The sequence below is a fragment of the Ochotona princeps genome, chromosome 30 (genome assembly GCF_030435755.1).
Source record: "Ochotona princeps isolate mOchPri1 chromosome 30, mOchPri1.hap1, whole genome shotgun sequence".
In the NCBI taxonomy this organism is placed as follows: domain Eukaryota; kingdom Metazoa; phylum Chordata; class Mammalia; order Lagomorpha; family Ochotonidae; genus Ochotona; species Ochotona princeps.
In genome coordinates, this window is record NC_080861.1 from 21939708 (window position 1) to 21961957 (window position 22250).

Genomic DNA, 22250 nt, shown 5'->3' on the forward strand with positions numbered 1-22250 from the left:
TATATATATATATATATATATATCTCCAATTGGGGCTAGTTCTACCAGTATCCCACATGAAGACCAGTTCAAGTCCCAACCTGGCAGCACCACTTCCCATTCAGCTGCATGCTAGAGGCCTGGGAAAGCTGTGGAGGATGGTCCAAGTCCTTGGGCCCCTGCACCCATGTGAGAAAAGCAGAACAATCTCCAGGCCCCTGGCTTCAGACCACCCCAGCTCTGGCCAGTGTGGTGCTTTGAAGAAAGAACCAGTAGATAGAGGAACTGTCTCTCCCACTCTCTTCCTAACTCTGCCTTTCAAATAAAAATAAAATAAACCCTTAAAAGAAAAATTCATCCCACAGACAGGTGCCCCCTTCTGTCTGCCCATCACTGTTCCAAGCTCAAATCCAATCTCCAGCAGTCTTCCCTTAGGCCAATGCCATTGGGACAGAGCTGGCTAAGCCACCGACTTAGGAACACTCTCATCCCTGGTCAGAATGCCTAGGTTCTAGTCTGGTTTATTAAATTCCTGCTACTGCTCACCTCAGGAGGCAGCAGGGGACGGCTCAAGTACTTGGGTCCTTGTCACCCACACAGGAGACCCAGATGGAAACTGTAGCTCCTTGGTTTGGCCTGCTCAGCTCTTGAGATTTTATGAGTGAAATAACAGATGGAAGTTACTCGCACTCTCTCTTTCTCTCTCCCCCCAACTAATGCTCTAGCAGTTGTTCAGTTTTTAAAGCAAACACAAACTCTTCCAGGTAGACAATACTCAACATCAGGCACCGGGCCAACTTCCTGATGTACACCCACTCAGCAGAGGTTCTTGCAGGTGCCTCAAATGCCACACGTTGATAGACTAGCATGCGACATGCAAAGCAGCTGCATCCTGCAGAGGGCCTACCATGCAAGAGGGGCTGGACAGCTCTGGCATACATTCCTTAGGTGTAACACAGCAGGGCCCATCATGGTGGCATAGCAGCTAAAGTTCTCACCTTGAACGTGCCTGGATCCCATAGGGATTCCAATTCTAATCCCATCCAGCTCCCTGCTTGTGGCCTGGGAAAGCAGTCGAGGATGGCCCAAAGCCTTGTGACCCTGCACCCACATGGGAGACCTGGAACAAAATTCCTGGCTCCTGACTTTGGATCGGTGCAGCACTGGCCATTGCAGTCACTTGGGGAGTGAATCATTGGGCAGAAGATCTTCCTGTCTATCTCTCCTCCTCTCTGTTATCTGACTTTGCAATACAAAAAAAAAAGTGTAACACAGCACAGCACACTCCTGCCCTCTTGAGGGTCTATCAGGGGAAAATGATCTGCTGGCAGGAGAAGAAGAGTGAACCCTACACTGTCCTTCAAGACCTGGGATGGCAGACCCAAGAAGATCAAGAGACCATGGTGAAGTGCAAACACACTCACAGTAAAGCCATGGGGGGGGGTCACACTCTTGGACAAAAGTCACAGAGAAACCCAGCAACAGGGCCTGCGCTGACACCCGGTTACTTCCTCCCAAAGTGCTTTTCTCATAACACACCAACAATGCCACTGCAGAGGGACGTGAATGTCACATCTTTTGTTTCTCAAGTACACCGTCACTGGAAAATCCTACAAGAGCCTCACTCACTCAGTGAAATGTCATCCAAAGGAAGTAAAGTCCAGAAAAGAAATGAAGCAAAGAAAAACCTCTCCTACATTTCTCCTCTCCCAGCCACCCTGGGCCAAGCATTGTTAACGCTCTCTGGCTGCCGGCTCTCCACACACTCTCCTTCCTTCCTCTGCCTCCTGGGGCTGTCAGCATTTACAGCCTAAGAATTCCCAAAGCAGAACCTCCCAACCTGTGCACCTGAATACACCCTAGACTTTCTTGCACATGTCCACCGGCAAGAGAATCCCCCCTTCCCTTCAGCCAGACAGCTCCCTTTGCCAGCAGACTGCTTATCTGGGTGACTGAGCCATTTATTTCCCTGACCTCAGACACCACAAGTCTCGCTCCTTCGACACAGGTCGTGCGCGCCCAATCAAACCATCCACATTCAACAAGAGCTCTCCAAGGCTTTGTGCTCCCACACTTTTGCCCCCCAAACATTTGGGAAGGTATTTATGTACTCAAAATATATGCACAGTTGCAAGTGAAAACACATATGCTTCAATACCAATATAGCTTACAATATTATTCATCATAATAAAATGCTAAGCCTTGAAGTAATGAGATTCAAAGATACTCACAATAGTAGGCCTAAATGTGCCTTATGCACCCCAGTGGATAATCTGATACCTTATCTGAGGGGTGCTTTGGGAGTATGCAAAATTACAACTCTCCTAATTTGTGTTTGCATACCTTGTGTGTGTCTGAAGCAGCTTCTCTTTTGCACTTACACACCTCATGATGAGGTCATGTGCACTCTCTGAAGTTACTTCTGGTACAATTCACCTTACCTTCTTTTTTTTTTTTTTAAAGATTTATTCATTTTATTACAGCCAGATATACACAGAGGAGGAGGGACAGAGAGGAAGATCTTCCGTCCCATGTTTCACTCCCCAAGTGAGCCGCAATGGGCCGATGCGTGCCGATCCGAAGCCGGGACCAGGAACCTCTTCCAGGTCTCCCACGCGGGTGCAGGGTCCCAAAGCTTTGGGCCGTCCTCAACTGCTTTCCCAGGCCACAAGCAGGGAGCTGGATGGGAAGTGGAGCTGCCGGGATTAGAACCGGCGGCCAAATGGGATCCCGGGGCTTTCAAGGCGAGGACTTTAGCCGCTAGGCCACGCCGCCGGACCCCACCTTACCTTCTAAATCCACAAACCAAAAATAAAGTTTAAAGCTGACCTCTAAAAGGTCACATGGTGCTATTTTATACATAAAAGTTCAGTTGGCGTAAGTCTTATAAATAGCCATTTCCAAAGCAGTGAAAAATACAAAACATTGTTGGGCTCTTTTCACACAAACTTTTTCCAAAAAACCACCTTTTTTCCCACCGATCTGCCAAACCATTCTTGACCGGCAAAGGTTCTGAATTTATATATTTAGTTCATTAGTTATCTTGTAGCATTCCACAGCAACATATCAACTCAGGAGCCCTGGGATCCCGTATCTATATCCTCTCAAGCATAGAGCCCTCAGAACACACTGCTGCCGGGACACAGGTCCCTCCAGGGGCTTAGCCAAGGCGCACTCAAATTCTCTCAGCTCAACACAGATCTAAACCAACTCAAAAGCTGTCACTGCAGCCCTGATGAGCTCAGAGCAAACCAGTCAACTGAGATGAACGGAGAGACATTTTCCTCAACACCACACCACTCTCCCTCCCGCAAGGCACCACTAACTCAGCAAGAAGCCAAATAAGCAAATCACAAATGGCAGGAATTCTTATGACAACTCCCACAACAGTAAACAAGCTGATTCATTTTCATGAGCACCAACTGCGTCTCCTGCAAGTGCGGATTCAGCAACACCAAGGTAGGACTAGCAGTTCCATTCAGTGATGACAGCCGTGATCTAAATCGCACTCCTTATAAAACCAGAGCGAAGCGGTCTGAAGGCTGAAACTGCTCCAGCTAATGATTGCGCATGCACAGAATTTGGAGATAAAAAAAAAAAAACTTAAAATGGAATTTCACATTGCTAAAAGAAAAATCAACATCATGACTACTTAAAATTGCAGGTCTATGCAATTGACATAGATGAAGTTTGGTTGGGAGTTCATTAGCCGTCTGTTTACATGGCAAGGCATTAACCACATTCCCTATGTTTTAAACCAGCGCTGTATGAACATTTTTCACTTTATACCCAGTTTTCTGCCAAGCAAAATCGCTTTACCCCCAACCCCAAGTGCCCAGAGCAAAACATCAATCTGTTTTATGTGTTTCCTATTTATCACTTACACTCTTCAAGCATTCATTTAGTACTGATCAGTGAAGCAAGATCATCTAAAAATACGAGCATTGTATTTGAAGTCTTGCAAAGGTAGAACAGGTAACCTCCTTCCTCAGTCATCTCCAAAGGTGGCCTAACACACACACACAGCAGAGTCTAAGAAAACTGCCCAAACAATAAAGTAACTGACAACCAGAATTCTGCCCACCCAAGGACCTATGTGGAAGCTTTGCCCAAGGCAGGTCCAGAGAAATCGATGTCCCCAACTACCCCACAGATATAAACATCTGCTTTCAAGCCTTCACAGCAGGGTCCCGATCGCCACTCCCTCAGTCCCTGGGCCCATGGACCATGCATGGGGTATTCATCTGTGAAACCGGGGTGGGGGGGTGAAAACAAGACCCCCTCCCCGCTCACTGCCTGATCCCAAAACTGAGATAATTACAGTCTGTCACTGTCAATATCAGCATGGGCTTCCTTGTGCCTCGCTTACCCAGGAGGAACCAGGAGCTTGGGGGTTGGGGGTGGTCACTAACATTTTTTCCCTCGGGTAGGAAATCAAAAGTCAAAAACAGGCTGGTGTCTGAGTTAGAGTGCTCCCAAGCCCCCCTTGCATCACAAGCAATTACTTGCGAGGAAAATGTGGGATGTAAAGGAGTGCCCCCCCCCCACAGAGCCAGAGATCCCTGCGACCCCCGACACCCCCGCGGACTTGACCACCAGCACCGCCCGTGGCTCCTTCCCCTCTCCTGGGAATCCCAGGCCCGGCCACTCCCGCCGCCTCCTGAGGGCAACATGGGCCAGGTTCCAGCATCTCCTCCCAACTTCCCAGGGTCCAGGGCCTCATGTCACATATATCCTAGGAATGAATGCTACAGACAGACACAACCCACATCCTGGCACTACAATCACACACACACACACACACACACACACTCACACACTCCCTGGCACCACAACGAAAGTCCCAACCAAACACCCTGGCACCATAATGTCACATACACACAAACACAGCTTGGCACCACATTGCCTGACCCCTCCACACTCCCTAGGACTAAAATATCACACACACACACACACACACATCACTGGCACCACAGTACCTGTCCCATCCACACACACCCTGGTACCACAATGCCTGTAACCTCCCCACACACCCTGGCACTGTAATGCCACACAAATATGCACACCCTGGCACCATATTACCTGGCACACTCACACACCCTGGGAACACAATGACTGCTACAGGCACACCCCACACCCTGGCACCACAATTACACATACACACACCTTGGTACCACAATTCCTGCCCCACCCACACACCCTGGCACCATGCCATACATACACACACAAACACACACCATGTAACCACAAGGCCACTCTCAACACACACCATGGCACCACAATGACACACACACACACAAAGTGATGCCACAATTAAATGCACAAACACCCTAATACTACAATGCCTGCCCCCCACACTGTCATCCCAATGACACACATAAAAACACACACCCTGGCACCAAAATGCCTCACACACACCCACCCTGGAATCACAAAACCTCACATACACAAACCACACTGGCAACACAAAGTCTGCTAAACACACACACACATACACACACACACTGGCTACACAATAACTTACTCTCATATACATCCTGGGAACACAATGACTGCTACAGACAGACACAACCCACACCCTGGCACCATAATGCCCCCCCTCATACATACACACACACCCTGGCACCACAATGAATGTCCCGTGCAAACACTCTGACACCACAATGTAACACATACATACACACCTTGGCACCCCAATGACACACAAACAAACACACACCCTGGCACCAAGGTTACTCACACACACCCACCCTGGCATCAAAATGCCTCACAAACGCATAAATAAACACACACCCAGGCACCACAATGCCTGCTACACACACACACACACACACACTCTAGCACCGTAATGCCTCAACACACACACACTAGCACCACAATGAATGCCCCCCACACACCCTGGCACCCCAATCTCCCACACCACACACACACACACACACACACTGGCCAAAGATGCCTTGCACTCAAACACCAAAGCATCACAATACCTCACAAACACACACAAACACACACACACCCTGGGACCACAATTGCCTGCTACACACACAAAGAAACCTGGCACCACAATGAATGCCCCACCCACACACCCTGGCAATGCCATGCTCATACACATTCAGAAACACACACACACAGAGACACACAGTTACACACTGGCATGACAATGTAACTACACACAAACACACCTTGGCACCACAATACCTGTCTCCCCACACACACCATGGGCGCACAATGCCACTCACACACACACATATATACCCTGGTACAACAATGTCACACACACACACATACACATGGACCCTGGCACCACAACACCTACCCCCTCCCCACACACTCTGGCACCCACAATGCCTTCCCCATCCCCACACACTGTGGCACCATAATGCCACACACACTCTCTGGCACCACAATTCCTGCTGTACACACTGAGACAAAACCTGGCAACACAATACATGCTAAACACGCACACATATACACACACACACTCTGGTAGTATCTCCAAAGAAGTATGCATAAAGTGTTCTCATTGCATTTTCTTCCTCATTTTCTTCTTTCTCTTTCTTTCCTCCTCTTCACTTCCTCCTTTTCCCCTCATCCTCTCCTTTTCCTATTTACTGTTGGAGAATATTCCACTGTGAAGATACATACTTGTTCATTTAGCTAATCATCTATCTATAGGTCCCTGAATTGCTTCCCATCTTTGGGTCATAATAAAATATGCAACGTAAAACTATATATGTGAATAATCCTACATGTGCTTGGATGTACCCATGGCATATATGTTTATATTTTATATTAAAAGCAAAACAATACCAATTGATTATCATTGTTTTAATACCTCCTGAAATAGATATCAAATTATGTCTTTCATAAAAAGGAAAGGATTAAATCACAACAAAAGCAGTATAAGTGAAGACTGTTAAGGCCAAGCTTGCAGTTTCCTAGGTTTACACACAGCCATATAAAGGTAAATAAGTCATTTTAAAAATGTGTATGGAGACAAAGGATGTCAGAATATTCACAAAAACCGAGGGAGGCTATGTGAGAATCTGGGGCTGTGGATCTGGGCTAACACCCAGACCCTGCCCCCAGCCCACAGTCAGACTGGCATGCTGAAGCCAGCAGCCAGGACTGTCTGTGACCACAGCGTGGACTCAGGTTGTATCTGGCTGCCTTGGGGGAATCTGCTCCACAGGCCTCATGGGAAATCATGTAGCTTTCTTGGCCCCCATTCTGCCCAGGGGACATCCCAGGCCTCCCGGGCCAACTCAGAGGAGTTGCTGGGAAGCACTGATGGCAAGGGAAAAAGGTCAGGGATGACTCAGCCTGACCAAAGTGAGACAGACAGACAAACAGAAATACACACACTGCACCTTCACAGAACTGCATGGAGAAAATGCTTTTTATCTTTCTTTTACTGCTCTTTTGCTTGTAGTTTTCTACATCTCCATGCTTATGGCATTATTCATGTTTGCTGTTATTTTTTGTTTCGTCAACAGTGACATTAAAGGAGATAAACATCTGTGAACAGCCCAATTCCTAGAGCGGGCAGAGGATCCCAATGCAGCCAACAGCGGCAGTGGTTGTAGCAGAGCCCTGATCTGGTTCTAGTCCTGCTTTGAGGCAAGTCTGGGGGGGTGGTCTGACTCCAGTGGGCTGGGGTGCAAAACTGTGGTCCCTTCTTGACACTAACATCCTGGACACCACCACCAAAGAACCAGAAATGCGCCGGTCATTGTTGGCAGACAAGTGCGAGTTAGTGGCAAGGCAAAGCACAGGGCTCTAATACAGGGATGAAGCCCAGAGACGAGGTGTTGGTGGGGTGGACAAGCTCCTGTTCTGAGAGGCACCAGCATGGATCTCCAGGGTCACTTCGACTTCTAAACAGGAATCAAAAGGTAATCCTAAATTGTGAAAATTGTATCAACCATTTATCAGGTAGAATTTTGTAGCATATTAGAAACTAAAGAATGGATAAGTGAACTTGAAGATAGGTTTATACTGTCCCAATGAAGCAAAAAAAAAAAAAAAAGCATTGAAATAAAGAAACATAGTATGAGATACTTCTTATGAAACAAGAAATATGCTACATGAGGAGTTGAACTCCCATGAAAAGAGGAATGAGCAGTAGTAAAATATTTGAAGAAATCATTACTTGAAAAACATCAGAGAAAAAAATGACAAATTCAAATGCTGGACTCAAAACAGAATATATGCACAGAAAATTCACCTAGACATCTCTCAACTAGCCACTCAATACCAAAGACAAAAGTCTTAAAAATTGCCAGATAAAGCCAGGGAGAAATAATATAACACACCCAAAGCAGCAGGGTTCATTGTGATTATACTGCTGTAAGTTTCACACATTAGAAATCAAATAATAATTCAAGATAAATTGTGATGTTAAAGATACACATTAAGTTTCCAGAGCAAACATAAAACGTTATTTTTAAAATAAAAAGGAAATGAACTAAAATTCTAACATGTGGGTTAAAATTAACCAAAAATGTGAAAAGGAACAAAGGGGCAAAGAATTTATATGTGCAATATAAAACAATCAGGAAGATGGTAAATTAACTAGCATATTAGTTAATTAGCATTCTACTTGAACTAAAGAACAAGGAGTTTAATTAAATAAGTAAACCAAACACCAATCAAAACACAGATTGTTAGGCTAGATAAGCAAGCTAGATGAAAGTATATGCTATTCAAAGACAGACACAGTAAATATATGGTGACAAATACTTTGAAAGATATTAATGCTACAATGAGGAAACCCAGAACCTTTCTACCCAGATCAAGAACACTCTAGCAAAGGGAACTGCCTCAAAGACAACATAACTGATGTTGCACTGCTGGTATGTCAAAATGATGGACTACCCCATTCCTCTAATCATCCCTCCTATAGCTGAAATACCCAAGCCATAAGGTGATTTCCTTCGGTCATTGTGCAAAAAGAAACACAAAGAAAGGGTATTTTTCCCCAACACCCAGGGCTAAAGTTATTTTTAAGCACAGAGAAGAGTTAACTAACAAGTATGAAATGGAGAGAAGTTAATTTTTAAACGTTTTGATGGCAAGTTTGGCCATAGCCCAGGATCTGAATATACCTGAAAAGACAGTGAATCAACCTGTAGTCCAAAACTTACAATAAACATAGACATAAAACTCCCTAGGAAAAGCCAAATGACAGTGAAAAGTCTTGCCAAGCATGTATATTGTAAGTGGATATTGAGAAATATGCAAAATCCATGAATAGGTTGAAAGACATGAACAATACAGTTGCCTTAACTATTGCGTTAGTTTACTATACACAGATATGTTATAATCTGATATGTTATAATCTGATCATTACACTTGTTCTTTTTTTTTAATCTATCAAGTGAGAAAAATGCCACAGAAAACGTGAAATGGGTAACAGCCTAGCCTATGCCTACACTTGATACTGTTACTCCAAAGTAGGCAAAGATACAAATATTCATTAATACACTTGAAGGAATTTAAAGATAAAGAAGTATAAGCATACCACTTTCAAGTTTCTTAAGAGAATTATTTTCATGGATGGGGAATTTGTTCTCAGAACAGCTATGAGGTCTAAAGGAAAATATAGTTCTTTTCAGCATTGATACCTCTGCATTTCAGTTATGTGTCCTCACAGGTACAGTTACCTCTTCCTGTTCAGGTTCTACAGTTGATTTTCTCCTTCTTGGATGTTTAACACAAATGGTTCTTCCAAACTAGAACAAGCTGAAAAAAAATTAAACACTTTCCATAAATTAAAATTACTTCTATTATTCCTGGACTTTGTTAATATTAAGACATGCACATATTAAGAAATAGTAAGACTTGAGGTGGACCAGAACTTCATAGGGGTGCATATTGGTTTCTTCTGAAAAATGCCCGCTCGTTTCCTTCACCTCTTTCTTCACAGGATGTTTGTTTTGCTACATTTCTGAAGCTGTTTATAAATCCTGGATAACCGTTCCCTATTGGTTGTGTGATACACACATGTTCTCTTGTGTTTCTAGATGAATTTTTGTAACACCTTTTCAAGATTTTAGAAGAATATTGTAATCTCACTGCTGTCACCAACCACCCCAAATAACAGTTGCAAGCACTGAGACCTCACTAATAGACTTGAAACTACAAAACCATGAAGTATATAAACAATTTTTGAAAATAATTTTATTTATTCATATAAAATGAATAATTTTAACATATTCCACGACACAAGTTTAAAACACTAACAACACCTCCTACCCAATCTCTCCTTCCTTATTTCCTCCCCCCCACCTTAATTTTATAACTCCACTGGCATCTTTTCATTTCACTTTGTGAAATAAGTTTAAAATTCCAATAAAAATACCCACACAATGTAAGTAGATGAAAAAATACTAAAGAAAAAGAGAAAGAAAAAAAAAACCTTGCTAATCCTCAGGTGGCATTTTACTGGAGTGATGAAAATCTAACGTTTCAAGGTCCAGACCTGCCTATTTGACAGAGTCAATTGAGTCTATTTATCTGTGCTTGATAGAGTTGGAGAAACTTAAAAACAAGCAAAAATGGCAATAAGCAATCTATTGGTTTCCAAAGACAATAATCAGACAACAGCAAAGAGAAAAACAAGTGCCCGTTAATTCAATCTTTTGCTGAGAAGGAACAAATGTTTTTCAGGGAAACTTTTTACTCATTTTTGAAGATTTATTTATTTGAAAGAGAGAGATTTTATTTCCTGGTTATTTCCACCCAGATAGTTACCATGACCCAGGCTGGGCTAGATCAAACTCGGAATCCCAGACCTTCACCCGGATCTCTCACATAGTGACAGGAATCCAAGTAGTAGGACCATCTGCTGTTGCTTTCCCATGTGCCTGAGGAGGAAACTGGATCAGAAATGAAGCAGCCAGGACTTGAACCTGTGAGCCTATGGGATGCAAGCTCTGCAAGATAGCTGCCCTAAGAAACTCAATATTGGTTCCACATATTTGTAAACTAACTTCAGATCTCTTATTTACCAATACAATACTGAAATTTATACCTTGGTATCTATTTTCATACAGTATAGAAAAAAACTAAGCATATTTGGATCTATCCAGGTAAAAATTGTGCCATGAAAAAATAAGTTTCTGAGATTTATGGAAAATGTTTATATGAATGTTCAAAAAATTTGTTTGGTATGTTTTCCATAGAAATTAAAATTACTGGCTAAAAATTACACTTACAGTCATTAAAACTGGAGATAATAAGGAAAAACCCAGGGAGGAAAGAAGGTCTCTTCAACAAATGCTTTTGGGATGATTGGATAGCAGCCTACAGAAGCAAGAAATAAGACCCCACCTTTCACCATATGCAAAATCAAATCTAAATGGATAAAAGATCTAAACCTACACCCAGAAACCATCAAACTATTAGGAGAAAAGGTAGGACATAGTCTATAAGATATAGGCGCAAAGACTTCCTAGAAAAATCATCAAAAGCAGACAGTCAAGACCAAAATAAACAATGGGACTACGTCAAATGGAAAAGCTTCTGTGCAAGAAAGGAAATAAACAATAAAGTAAAAAAAAAAAAAAAAACAACAGAGCAGGAGAAAATCTTTGCATATTATACAATAAATATATGCCAACAGTGTCATGACCCACGTAAACAGCCATCACTCTTTCATCTCAAATTTTAAGTAGCTGTTCTCTAGAGATGTTCATTGCTAATATGGCTGAGGGTTGATGCTCATCCTCTTAGGGAATGGATACCTCTTGTTTCAAATTCAATTATTTTTGCTGTGAATTTTACCTTTTTGCACTTCCTATTCATTTGTGTCTTGTCCCATCCTTGCAATTCATTAATAGATCATTCATATGAGCCATTTTGATTGTTTGTAACACACAATGATGTAAACAATGTCCCTTTCAACACTGTTTTTGCTGCATCTCATGAACATATTCTTTTTTTTTTACTGATTTATTTATTTTTTTATTAAACTTATTAATTACATTGTGTTGTAATTTCATAGGAAATGGGATTCTCCCCCCACTTCCCCACACTCTCCCCCCATGGTGGGTTCCACCACCCAGTTGTGTAACCATAGTTCAAGTTCAGTTGAGATTCCCTCTTAGCAAGTATATGCCAAGCATAGAGTCCAGCATCTTATAGTCCAGTCAAGTCCAACTACTTATTGGAGAGACCCTCTCTGGTCTGAGGGCAGAGCCAGCAGAGTATCATCCCGATCAAATAAAAGCACTAACATATTATCAGCAACAATTAACATCGGTATGGAATTAATTGACATAGTATTGAGCAGCCAATATGTTAAAAATAAATACGATTTCTTAACCACATTCTGTGACCACCCCATTCATATTTCCATTTTAGTTTATATACTACATATGACATAACATCCATAACATAACAAGTCATGCATAACATCATATCTTCTTAAATTAAGGCGAACATGTGGTATCTAACCCTTTGGGATTGCCTCATTTCCCTTAGCATTATGGTTTCCAGTTGGGCCCATTTGGCCACAAAGAACTGCATTTTGTTTTTTTAATAGCTGAGTAGTATTCCATGGAGTAGATGAACCATAGCTTTCTTATCCAATCCTCTGCTGATGGGCATTTTGGTTGCTTCCATGTTTTTGCAATTACTGATTGTGCTGCTATGAACATAGGAGTGCATGTTGGCTTCTCATAAAACAGGTGTTCTGGATATATTCCTAGGAGTGCTATTGCTGGATCATACAGTATGTCAATTTTGAGTTGTTTGAATATTCTCCATACTGATTTTTGTTTTTATTGTAATTTCTTCAGTGCCATATGGATAATGCAGTGGCATCAATTTCTACAAGGCTTTTGATTTTCTTTTTCATCACTTTAGTGACACATTGGTCATTCTGTAGCATGTTGTTTTTATGTTGTTGTAAATTTCCTGTTTTTCTCCCAGGTATAGATTTTGTTTTCTGAATCTGTAATTAAGGAGATGTATAATAGAAGCGTAGCAGAGACTACCATGTCCAGACGTGGAGGCATAGCGCAGTTTGCATCTCTGCATCCAGACCAAAGATGGACTCCCAGTGGAACTGTTGAATATATCCTGATAGTAGGATGCTGGACTCTCTGACAACGTCTATGCCTACAATATCAGGAAACACTTCAACAGCGGAATGATGGACTTATGACTGTTCTTGAAAGATTACCCATTGTAATACTAGAGGAGAAATCAGTAGGGGGATGAAGAAACTTGGGGAGGGGGACAGGAATTTCCAGAGCCTGTGGAACTGTATCATAAAACAATAATAATAATATTGATAATAATAACAAATAATACAAAAATGCTACAAGCATCTGAAAGATAGAAATCAAATTTCCCATGTTTTCAGGACACAAGATTATCTATATAGAAAAAAAAGAAATCTGCCTCCTGAAAATAATAAGAGTTTACCATATTCACAGGGTTTAAGTCAGAACAAGAAATTCTTTACATATTTATAGACCAACAGTAAACATACTAACAAAAATATAATGTCATTTCAAAGGAAATATTTCAAAGGAAAATAAAACTTATGTTTAACAGTATTGTGTCAAATTCCAGTATTCTGCCAGAGACAGGAATTAATGTAAATTTTATATAACAAGGCAGAAGTCCTGGAATAGTTTAAAAAATATTGACAAAAGTTTGTGATGAGATTATAAAGCCAACTCAAAGAGAAAATTAGAATGGTCACAATAATGTGTTGCTTACACGGCAAATGAAGATGATATAAACCATCTACAAACTTCTTGGGGAATTTATGGCTCAGAGAGGAAAACGCGCACATTAAAATGGAAAACAAGAAGAAATGACAACACAAAATCTCTGAGAACTGCATTCTGGGCTTTGATGTTTGTTCTGATTTTGTGTGGTGGAGGAGAAGTAAAGGCATTCAAGGGAAAACATTAAAAGGTTACTTTCATGGGTTTAAATATCTTAAATCCAGCATTTCGAAAGTTGGGCCCATCATGTCTCCTTGATCTCAATCAATGCTGCTATGTAATGTGAAGCAGGGTGGTCTCTGGGCCACTAATCTAACACAGTTTTCAAGAGCTACCACTTTCACTGCACTAGTCTTCCCTGAACCTGTATGCTGCTCTTGTTTCTTATTTCAATCACAGATCATACCACTCCCTTCATTCTGGGGTCACCAGGTCTATGAGATGATTTGTTTCACATTTAACCTCCATGTTGTATCAAGCAACCTGCAAAAAACAAAATGCCACTTGGTTTCTCTTTGGGATTATTTAATGGCCTCCCTCCATGACATCTGGAAAGATATGGAGCAACACGGTACTGCATCCACAGTCGCGGCTATCCTGAACTTCCCTTCTGCCTAGCCCCTGCTACCTTATATACTTCAAGAATTCCGAAGCAGTCCTGACACGTACTGTGCTTTGTAGCCACTTTTAAACTATTCGCAAGGCCATTCTAATTCCTGTCATGACTCAGTTTGGAAAAGTGGCACCCTTCAGGGCAGCCTGCAGCCTCCTGCACTTTGTCTATACTTTCTGGAGCTTTAAGGAAGCATTTACTCCGCCCATTGAGAAAGACTCATCCTTTTCTGATCAGAAGCTCTGTTTCTGAACATAATGGGAGCCAGAGCTATCAGGACTTCTTGTTCTGTCAATTACAGGAAAGCAGAGTTCTCTCCCCCGTTTCCTCCCACTCTTCGATGCGTTCCCTGCCTGCTGGCCGTGCACTTCCACAGTGCATGACTGGAACTGATAACACAAGGTTCCCAGGGCTGAAGGGCACCTCCATCCTGACAAGAGCACACACAGTCTGGAGCTCTGTGCTGGGTAGGTCCTCAGCTGGAAAGCTCCCACTTGGGACTGCAGGAGGTTCCCAGACCTCAGGCTCTGCACAATGGAGGGTGCTGATAGGCTGCAGCGCTGCTGCCAGCTGGTTTCAAAAACCCGCCCTCAGCTTTTGCTCAAGCATTTCTCTCTACAGAGCACACTGGTGAGCCTGCCCTGCCCTGTGGAATCCCTATTCCACTGCTGAGTTTGAGATTGCTGAACAGGAGTTGGAGCAGCATGCTGAGTAGGCTTCTTGGTCTCAACGCCATGAGCACTTGGTCCTGCTTCAGGTAACAGACTCCTCCAGGGGCCCTGGCATGTGCTGCCTTACCTCCTGTCCCACCTGGGTCCTTTTGGTCCCTGTGTGCTCTCCAGGGTGCTTCTTAACTATCCTCTGGCTCTGCGGGTGGGAGTTCGTCTTCATTGTGTGAGACATTGGGCATGTTCTGGGGACCCTCAGTCCTGCTGGAGACGGTTCCTCATCTCTGTGAGCCAGCTCTTCTGTAGACTTTGGTCCCCACTGTGCTGAGAGTTCCCCCAGTGCATGGTGGAAGAAATCCAGGCTCCTCCTCAGGACAAAGTGCCCTACTGACCCCGAGGGGATGCACAGGCCCTCTTCTCCTCCTTTGTCAGTTCTGGATCTTCTGCAGGTGTCAAGCTCCATCATGTTCCAGGATATTCTGAAGCACATCCCGGGAATGGGATGCCTTGTGGAGTAGGTGGAGTCCAGCCTCCTTTGTTAATGTCTCCTAAGACAGTACTTTTCATCAGAGGGTCAATGTATGACTCCCTTCTCTGCAGAGCAGGATAAGAATTCTATGGAGGAGGCTGATAAGCTCCTTGTTCCTGTGTCTCTATCTGCTGACAGCCTGTGGTTCTCCTGGAGAAGAATCTGGGCCATCATTTTCCTGCCACTTATCTCATCAGGACTTGCTGCCCACCTGAAACTGAGAGGGAATCTTCTGTCCCAAACAACACCGTCATCTCATGTCAGGTTTGCGTGAGGAGGGTGGCGAGAGGCAGTATGCTGTCTCTTCCTGGAGAAAATGATGTGCACAGGCAGTGCAAATTGTGTCCTATTCAGCAGAACCGCATTTCCCTGGGGGTCAGTAGTCTCCGCTCTTTCCCATTCTCGGTCCCTTTCTGATCTCTCCCTTAATCCCCTCTGCAGATATAACTGGCCTCATTTGACCCCCGTGGACCTGAAGAACCTATCTGTGGGCCTTGGCACTGAAATCCCAGGAACGGGTCACGCACACTTCACCCTGGATGGTCACAAGTTCCATATCTTTGGTGGCTCCATCCACTACATCCGGGTTCCCAGAGTACTGGAGGGATCGCTTGCTGAAGCTGAAGGCCTGTGGCTTCAACACTGTCACCACGTGAGTACAGCCCCAGCCCCCTCACCTCGGGACCCTTGGGGAGCTAGCACCTGGAGCTGCAGACTGACTCTGAGCCTTGACTCTGCTTGGGACCCAGCGTGAGGACCTTCCTTCTGCCTAGGCTTCCTGCCTGTGTCTGGCATGCTCAGGCACTCAATGGTCACCTATGTTTCCTCTATGATTAAAGACTTTGGGGAGAGAGAATAGGAGAAAAATAGGGGTAATACAATAGGATTGTATAAAACTGAAAAAAGATCTATAGTTTTGATGCAAAAAAGATTGGAGTCCATGCACAGTTTTCTTCCAGTGTGTGCACTGTCTGATCTTTTGCAGAGTGTAAGTGATTTCCTTAGGAATGTTTCTCTATAAAATGAGTTCTCAGTTCTCTTAGGTGCATTTAGTTGAATGACATCAAGTGTGTGGTTCTCCATCAGGTGTGTGGAAAATAAAAATCTATTTTGAAAGCAGGATTTACTTTTTTTGTTGGAAAGTCAAGATTTACAGAGAGAAGGAGAGACAGAAAGAAAGATCTTCCTTCCACTAGTTCACTCTCCATAGCTGAAGTAATCCAAAGCCTAAAGGCAGGAGCTTCTTCCTGGTCTCCCATGAGGGTACAGTGTCCCAAGGCTTTGGGCCATCCTCCACTGCTTTTCCAGGCCTTGAGTAGGGAGCTGGATGGAAAGTGGAGCAGCCAGGACACAACCAGCACCCGTATGAGATCCCGGGTTGTTCAAGGTGAGGATTTACCCACTGAGTCATTAAGCTGGGCCCCAAAGTTAACTTTACATTGAAAGAAAAACTTCAAGAAAGCCCTGAATAGGTTTTCAGAATAGCTGTCTTCCATGAACTTTTTGAGTCCCTCTCCCATGTGCATGGGTTTCAACATTCTTTGCACTAAAACAAACTCCTACTTTAACTTTGCTTTCCTCAAGCTTTGTGAAATCGCCTTGTCTTCTCAAGGTTTACCTACAGATGAACACACTGTTACAGATGAGTAAGTTTTGCTGAAACAGTTTTTATTTGTTCAAAGGGCCATATAAGCTATTGACAGCAGTATCAGAAAGAGAACTTTAGAAAGCAGAGGGCAGTGTAGCTTCAGTGGAGCAGCAGGGCCTGTAGGGAGTGAGCAGTATGGTAACTGAATGCATGAAGGGTTTGGCAGGCCTGGCCATCTGCCCAGCCTCTGCCTTTCTTACCATCACATCATGTCCCCAGTGTCCCTGACTGTAACAGTTGCTTCATAAGGATTGTCATGGTGGCTAGAGGGGAGTCAAACTTTCTATGATCTCTGTAAAGTTTCTGTCACCACGCCAGGCATTTAAACTAGTATGTCCCTGGCACGCACATGAATGTGTGGTCAAAACAAGGGGGAACCAGAGCCTGTCACCAGGATGGATGTGTTAGTTGACATGGTTTGTGAGACAGAGCTGATGTGCTTTGAAGGAGGGGAAGGCTGATTTTCAGGCATGTTGTAAGCTTATTCACACATCACATTGCTTGCCTAACTGTTCTGTGATATGAGTAGTGCAATTCCCACTTGCAGAAGAAACGGAGTGCTTGGGGGTTGATGAGCTCACCTAAGAGAGTGCCAGATGTCTGCTTCACAGTGCAGCACAGCTGTGTGGAGTTAGAAACAAAAACCCACATCTGTACAGTGTGGCCCAACTGTGTGAGACTGAAATTAGGAGGGACATGGGTTGCTGCTTGTGCGTGGATGAGGAAGCAGATACACACCAGACACAACATAAAAATGTTATGAGCAGTGAAGCTCTGTTACTAACATACTAGCCACCAGAAAAAGTCTTTTTAAAAAAGATTTATTTACTTTTATTAGAAAGGCAGATATACAGAGAGAAAGAAAGAGAAGATCTTCTGTCCGATGGTTCACTCCCCAAGTGACCACAATGACTGAGCTGAGCCAATCTGGAGCCAGGAGCCAGGAGCCAGGAGCCTCTTCCAGGTCTTCCATGCAGGTGCAGGGTGCCAAGGCTTTTGGAGTGTCCTTGACTGCTTTCCCAGGCCACAAGCAGGGAGCTGATGGGAATTGGGATGCTGGGATTAGAACTGGCACCCATGTGGGATCCTGGGGCTTTCAAGGCCAAGACTTAAGCCATTAGGCTATTGTGCTGAGCCAGGGGGAAAAAAACATCTCAAGACTAGAATTATTAAACACGGGTTGAAGGCTGAAGCTGCTAAGTCTTGGGAAAGACACCTGTACCATGATGTGTGATTTCCTTCATGGCAATAGTTGTCCGTAAGGGCACAAGATGGCAGGGAAGTCCCCTTCAGTAGATGGGTCTTGCCATTGCCAGAACTCAGATGCTCTTTCCGATGTATTCACCACTGCAAAGTAATAGAAACAATTTTAGTTGTTCAGTGATCACTTACCTACTACTTACACAGAGCCAGGCATGCTCTAGAACTTGGAAAATATTAATTTATGGTCTCCTTTTTGCAAACCCTTGTTGAGGAAGAAACAGTATTTTTCTTTTTTTTTTTTTTTTTCACAATGAGAAAACTCTGGTCCAGAGAGGACAAGGTGCTCTTCTCAGGTCACAGTGACAAATGCCCAGAGCTAGCAAGAGCGGAAAACTTGCTGTCAGCCAGGGGGGCTCCGGAACAGCTTCCTCAAGGCACCACAGCCTCTTTAGGTGGAGACTGAAGATTACTCTCAACACCATGAGACATTTACTTGGGGACATGATCGTTTAGCCCTCATTTTCACTACTGTGGAACTGGGGTCTTTGTACTTGTTCAAAATTAATATTTGTGGCAAATTAAGCCTGTAAATATAGAATGGATTAGAATTGCATTTTAGCAAAACTGGGGAAGGGGTGGGGGGAGGGGAATTGGGCGAGGCCAGGAGAGTAAGGGAAGTGATGTTGTCTTCTTGGGACTATACCTATGGAATACCTAAAATCATTTTTTTTTAATATTATAAACATTTTCTTGAAGCCTTGCTTGCAAGGTTAAGCTTCCATTTTATAATGCAGGATATATGTTTCTGAAGATTTTTGCCACCTACAATTAGAAAAAGCTTCATGTTCAAACCATGGGATTTATTAACACCAGAAACTCTCAAACTTGTCACACTGAATAGAAAGCACAGAGAAGTATTAGCAAAATGACTGCTGGTTCATGCATTAAACAAGTAATTTAATCATAAGAAATTAGTTTTATTGAGAATTGCTATTACATTTACTTTTAAATTCTATTTTGTGCCTCTGATGTTGATGAAATCATGTTTTCTTCCCATAAGAGCTTCCTATTCCAAAAAATAACATTTAATAACTGTACATCTTTATGGGGTACAATATAATTCAAAACATTTATGCAGTGTGTGGTGAGCATGTCATAGTAATTAGCCTTTTCATTTGTTTACCATTTCTTTCTATTTAGAGCTGCTAAGTTCCTCTCTTTTACTTCCCCATAAATGTTTGTTGCAATCCATCCTCATCCCACAGTGATGTGAAACACGATGCTCCTTGGATCTGTGGATTTGTACCTGTTATCCAGGCTCATTCTATTGCTCCAAAAATCCCTTCCCAGCCTCAAGTAACCATTCCCCAATATTCAGATGGGCTTTTTACTTTCGTGTTATCTCTTATAAAGGACAGAAAATATTGACAACAGTCTCCTCATGCCTGGATTGTTTCACTTCTAATATCCTCTATCACATCAACTTTGCTATGCACAACAGGATTTTCTTCGTTTTATTGAAAAAATTTATTCATTTATCTGAAAATCAAAGTTACAGAACGAAGAGAGAAAATCTTTCATGTGCTGGCTTATTCCCCTTTCATATGAAAAGCATATTGAGCCCTTTTCCTTTTCTGACATTATTATTTTTAGAATTGCTTGTTCATATTTTGTCTATTGGGAATATGTGTGTTTTCGCTTGCTTTCTGATCTCCTTGACTAGGGAAATTGAACATTGTTTGTGTTAAACTGTTCAGCAGCTATGTACCTTCCTTTGAAAAACATCCCTATTTAGTGTGCATTTAAAAGTATTTATTCACTTGAAAGGCAGGCTCCAAGGAAAAGAGAGAAAATGAGAGATATTTCATTTGCTGTTTCATTCCCCAAATGGTCACAAAGGCAAAGGCCATGCCAGGCTGAGGACAGAAGCCTAGAATTTCATCCAGGTCACTCTTGGGGCTGGCAAGGACCCAAACATTTGGGTCATCGTCTGCTGCTTTCCCAAGTAAATCTGTCGGGAGCTAGATGAGAAGTAGAGTAGCCAGCATTCCAGCAGGGGCCCATTTTCGGTGCTGGTGCTGCAGGCGGTGACTTAACCAACTATATCATAACCCTGGTCCCTATTCAATTTTAAATTGGATTATTTATTCCTTTACTACTTTACTGATATCCTTAGATAGTTTGGATATTAACTCCTTGTTAGATATATAGTTCTTTTTTTTTAAATCTATTTTATTGTATTGTTGTTGACAATCTTTACATAGTTAATTACAGTTAAAGAAAGAAAAAAAAAAAAGGTTCAGGGGGATAGGGACGTGGGTAAAACTATTATGTCCATATTGTTTCCATCATGTATCTGAGGTAAAGGGGGGTATTGAGGGAGAAGCCCCACCCAGTTTCCCGCCCACTCCGAGTCCCGGATGTGGGGCATGCTCTGAGATATGTGCTGGAGTGGTGTTAATAGTTCTCCGGTTATGAATCGCTGCCAGTTTCGCTCGATGAGGTCGTCCACTGATTGATATTGTCCATCATAAAGTCTCTGTTTGCCCCATATTTCGCTGCCAACATATAGCTGAGATGAATGATTGATCTGCTCTGTCTTCTGTTTTTTCTTGATTAGAGTTCTGAGTCCAGCAGTTCGATTGGGGAGATCTCCAAAGAAACTTTGAGGTATTCCCAGATTAGTTTCTTGTATGTTCTAGCAAGCACAGGGCCCGGCACAGTCCATCACCCTGATCAGCTGGTGGTTGCAATTGCTGGGTTGGTTCTGTTTTCGGTCCCGAGTTGCACTGGAACCAATGGGTGTTGCAGTCCAGTCTGGTTCAGCCCTTACATCAACCAGTGGGGGCTGCAGCCTAGTTGGGGTGACCCACAATAACCCCCACCAGGCCCGCCCCCTACCCTGGTTTGCCACTATGTGTAGCAGAAGACCAGTCTGTCCCCCATCCCATTTGGCTCTTGTACTTGTCAATGGGTATTAAAGCTTAGTTCTATCTAACCAACTCAACCATCCAGCCATCACGGGTGTTGTTGAGCGCCTCTCTATCTAGCCATCCCAGCCCCCGTCCTAGTTTTCATGCCCTCCCACGGGAATAGTGACCCAAGAAGGGGGAACCCACTTTTTCCCTCTCAGGTCTCTCAGTCCCGGTTTATGCAATCTTCATGTGGTTCTGTGATTTGACTTGACAGAATTAGTCCCCAGTGCCAGCTTCTGCGGCTATGCCCATACATCCCTCACCCACTCTAATTTATGCTTGCACCAGCAGGAATAATCAGCCCAGCCTGGCTTTTCCCTGGTCTAATCCACATGCAGCACACAGGTGATGTAGCCTTGCTTAGTCTGGTCTGTTTCTATCCCAGCCCACGTTCTCCAGTGGGAGTAGCTGTCCAGCGAGGGGACCAGCCCCTTAATCCCCCTGCCGATTCTGCCCCTCCCTTCCTGGATCTCACGTGTGCTGGTTGGATGCTGCACTCATATCCAGTACAGGCAACCACGCCCTGGAATTCCATAATGTGTACTGGTTTTGTCGCTACCAAACCCGCCTCATCCCACACTCTGTTCTGGTAATCGGATTTGCCAATGGGTGAAATGAACAGATTCAGCCTGGTCTGCTCCTGACCCATGCTGAATGTGTGCCAATGGGAAACTTTCCATGGCCTATTCTGGGCTGTTTCCTATCATGCTTCTTGCGCTAACCTGCAGGGACTGTGTCCTGCCAGAGGAGTTGCCCAGGCTCCTCCATCAGAACCCCTCCCAATGGCAGGTTTTGCGCATGCCAAGGGGTCCTTGAGCCAACCCTACCCAGTTCACCTCCTGTCCTAGTAGGAACAGTGGCTTTTCCTGGCTGGCTTTCACCCCATTCTG

At 43.6% G+C, this 22250-nt stretch overlaps 1 pseudogene; it reads left to right on the top strand.

The window, feature by feature from the left end:
• Positions 1–15071: 15071 nt before the first annotated feature.
• LOC131478337 (beta-galactosidase-1-like protein 3) overlaps positions 15072–22250 on the top strand; it is a 50886-nt pseudogene continuing 43707 nt past the window's right edge.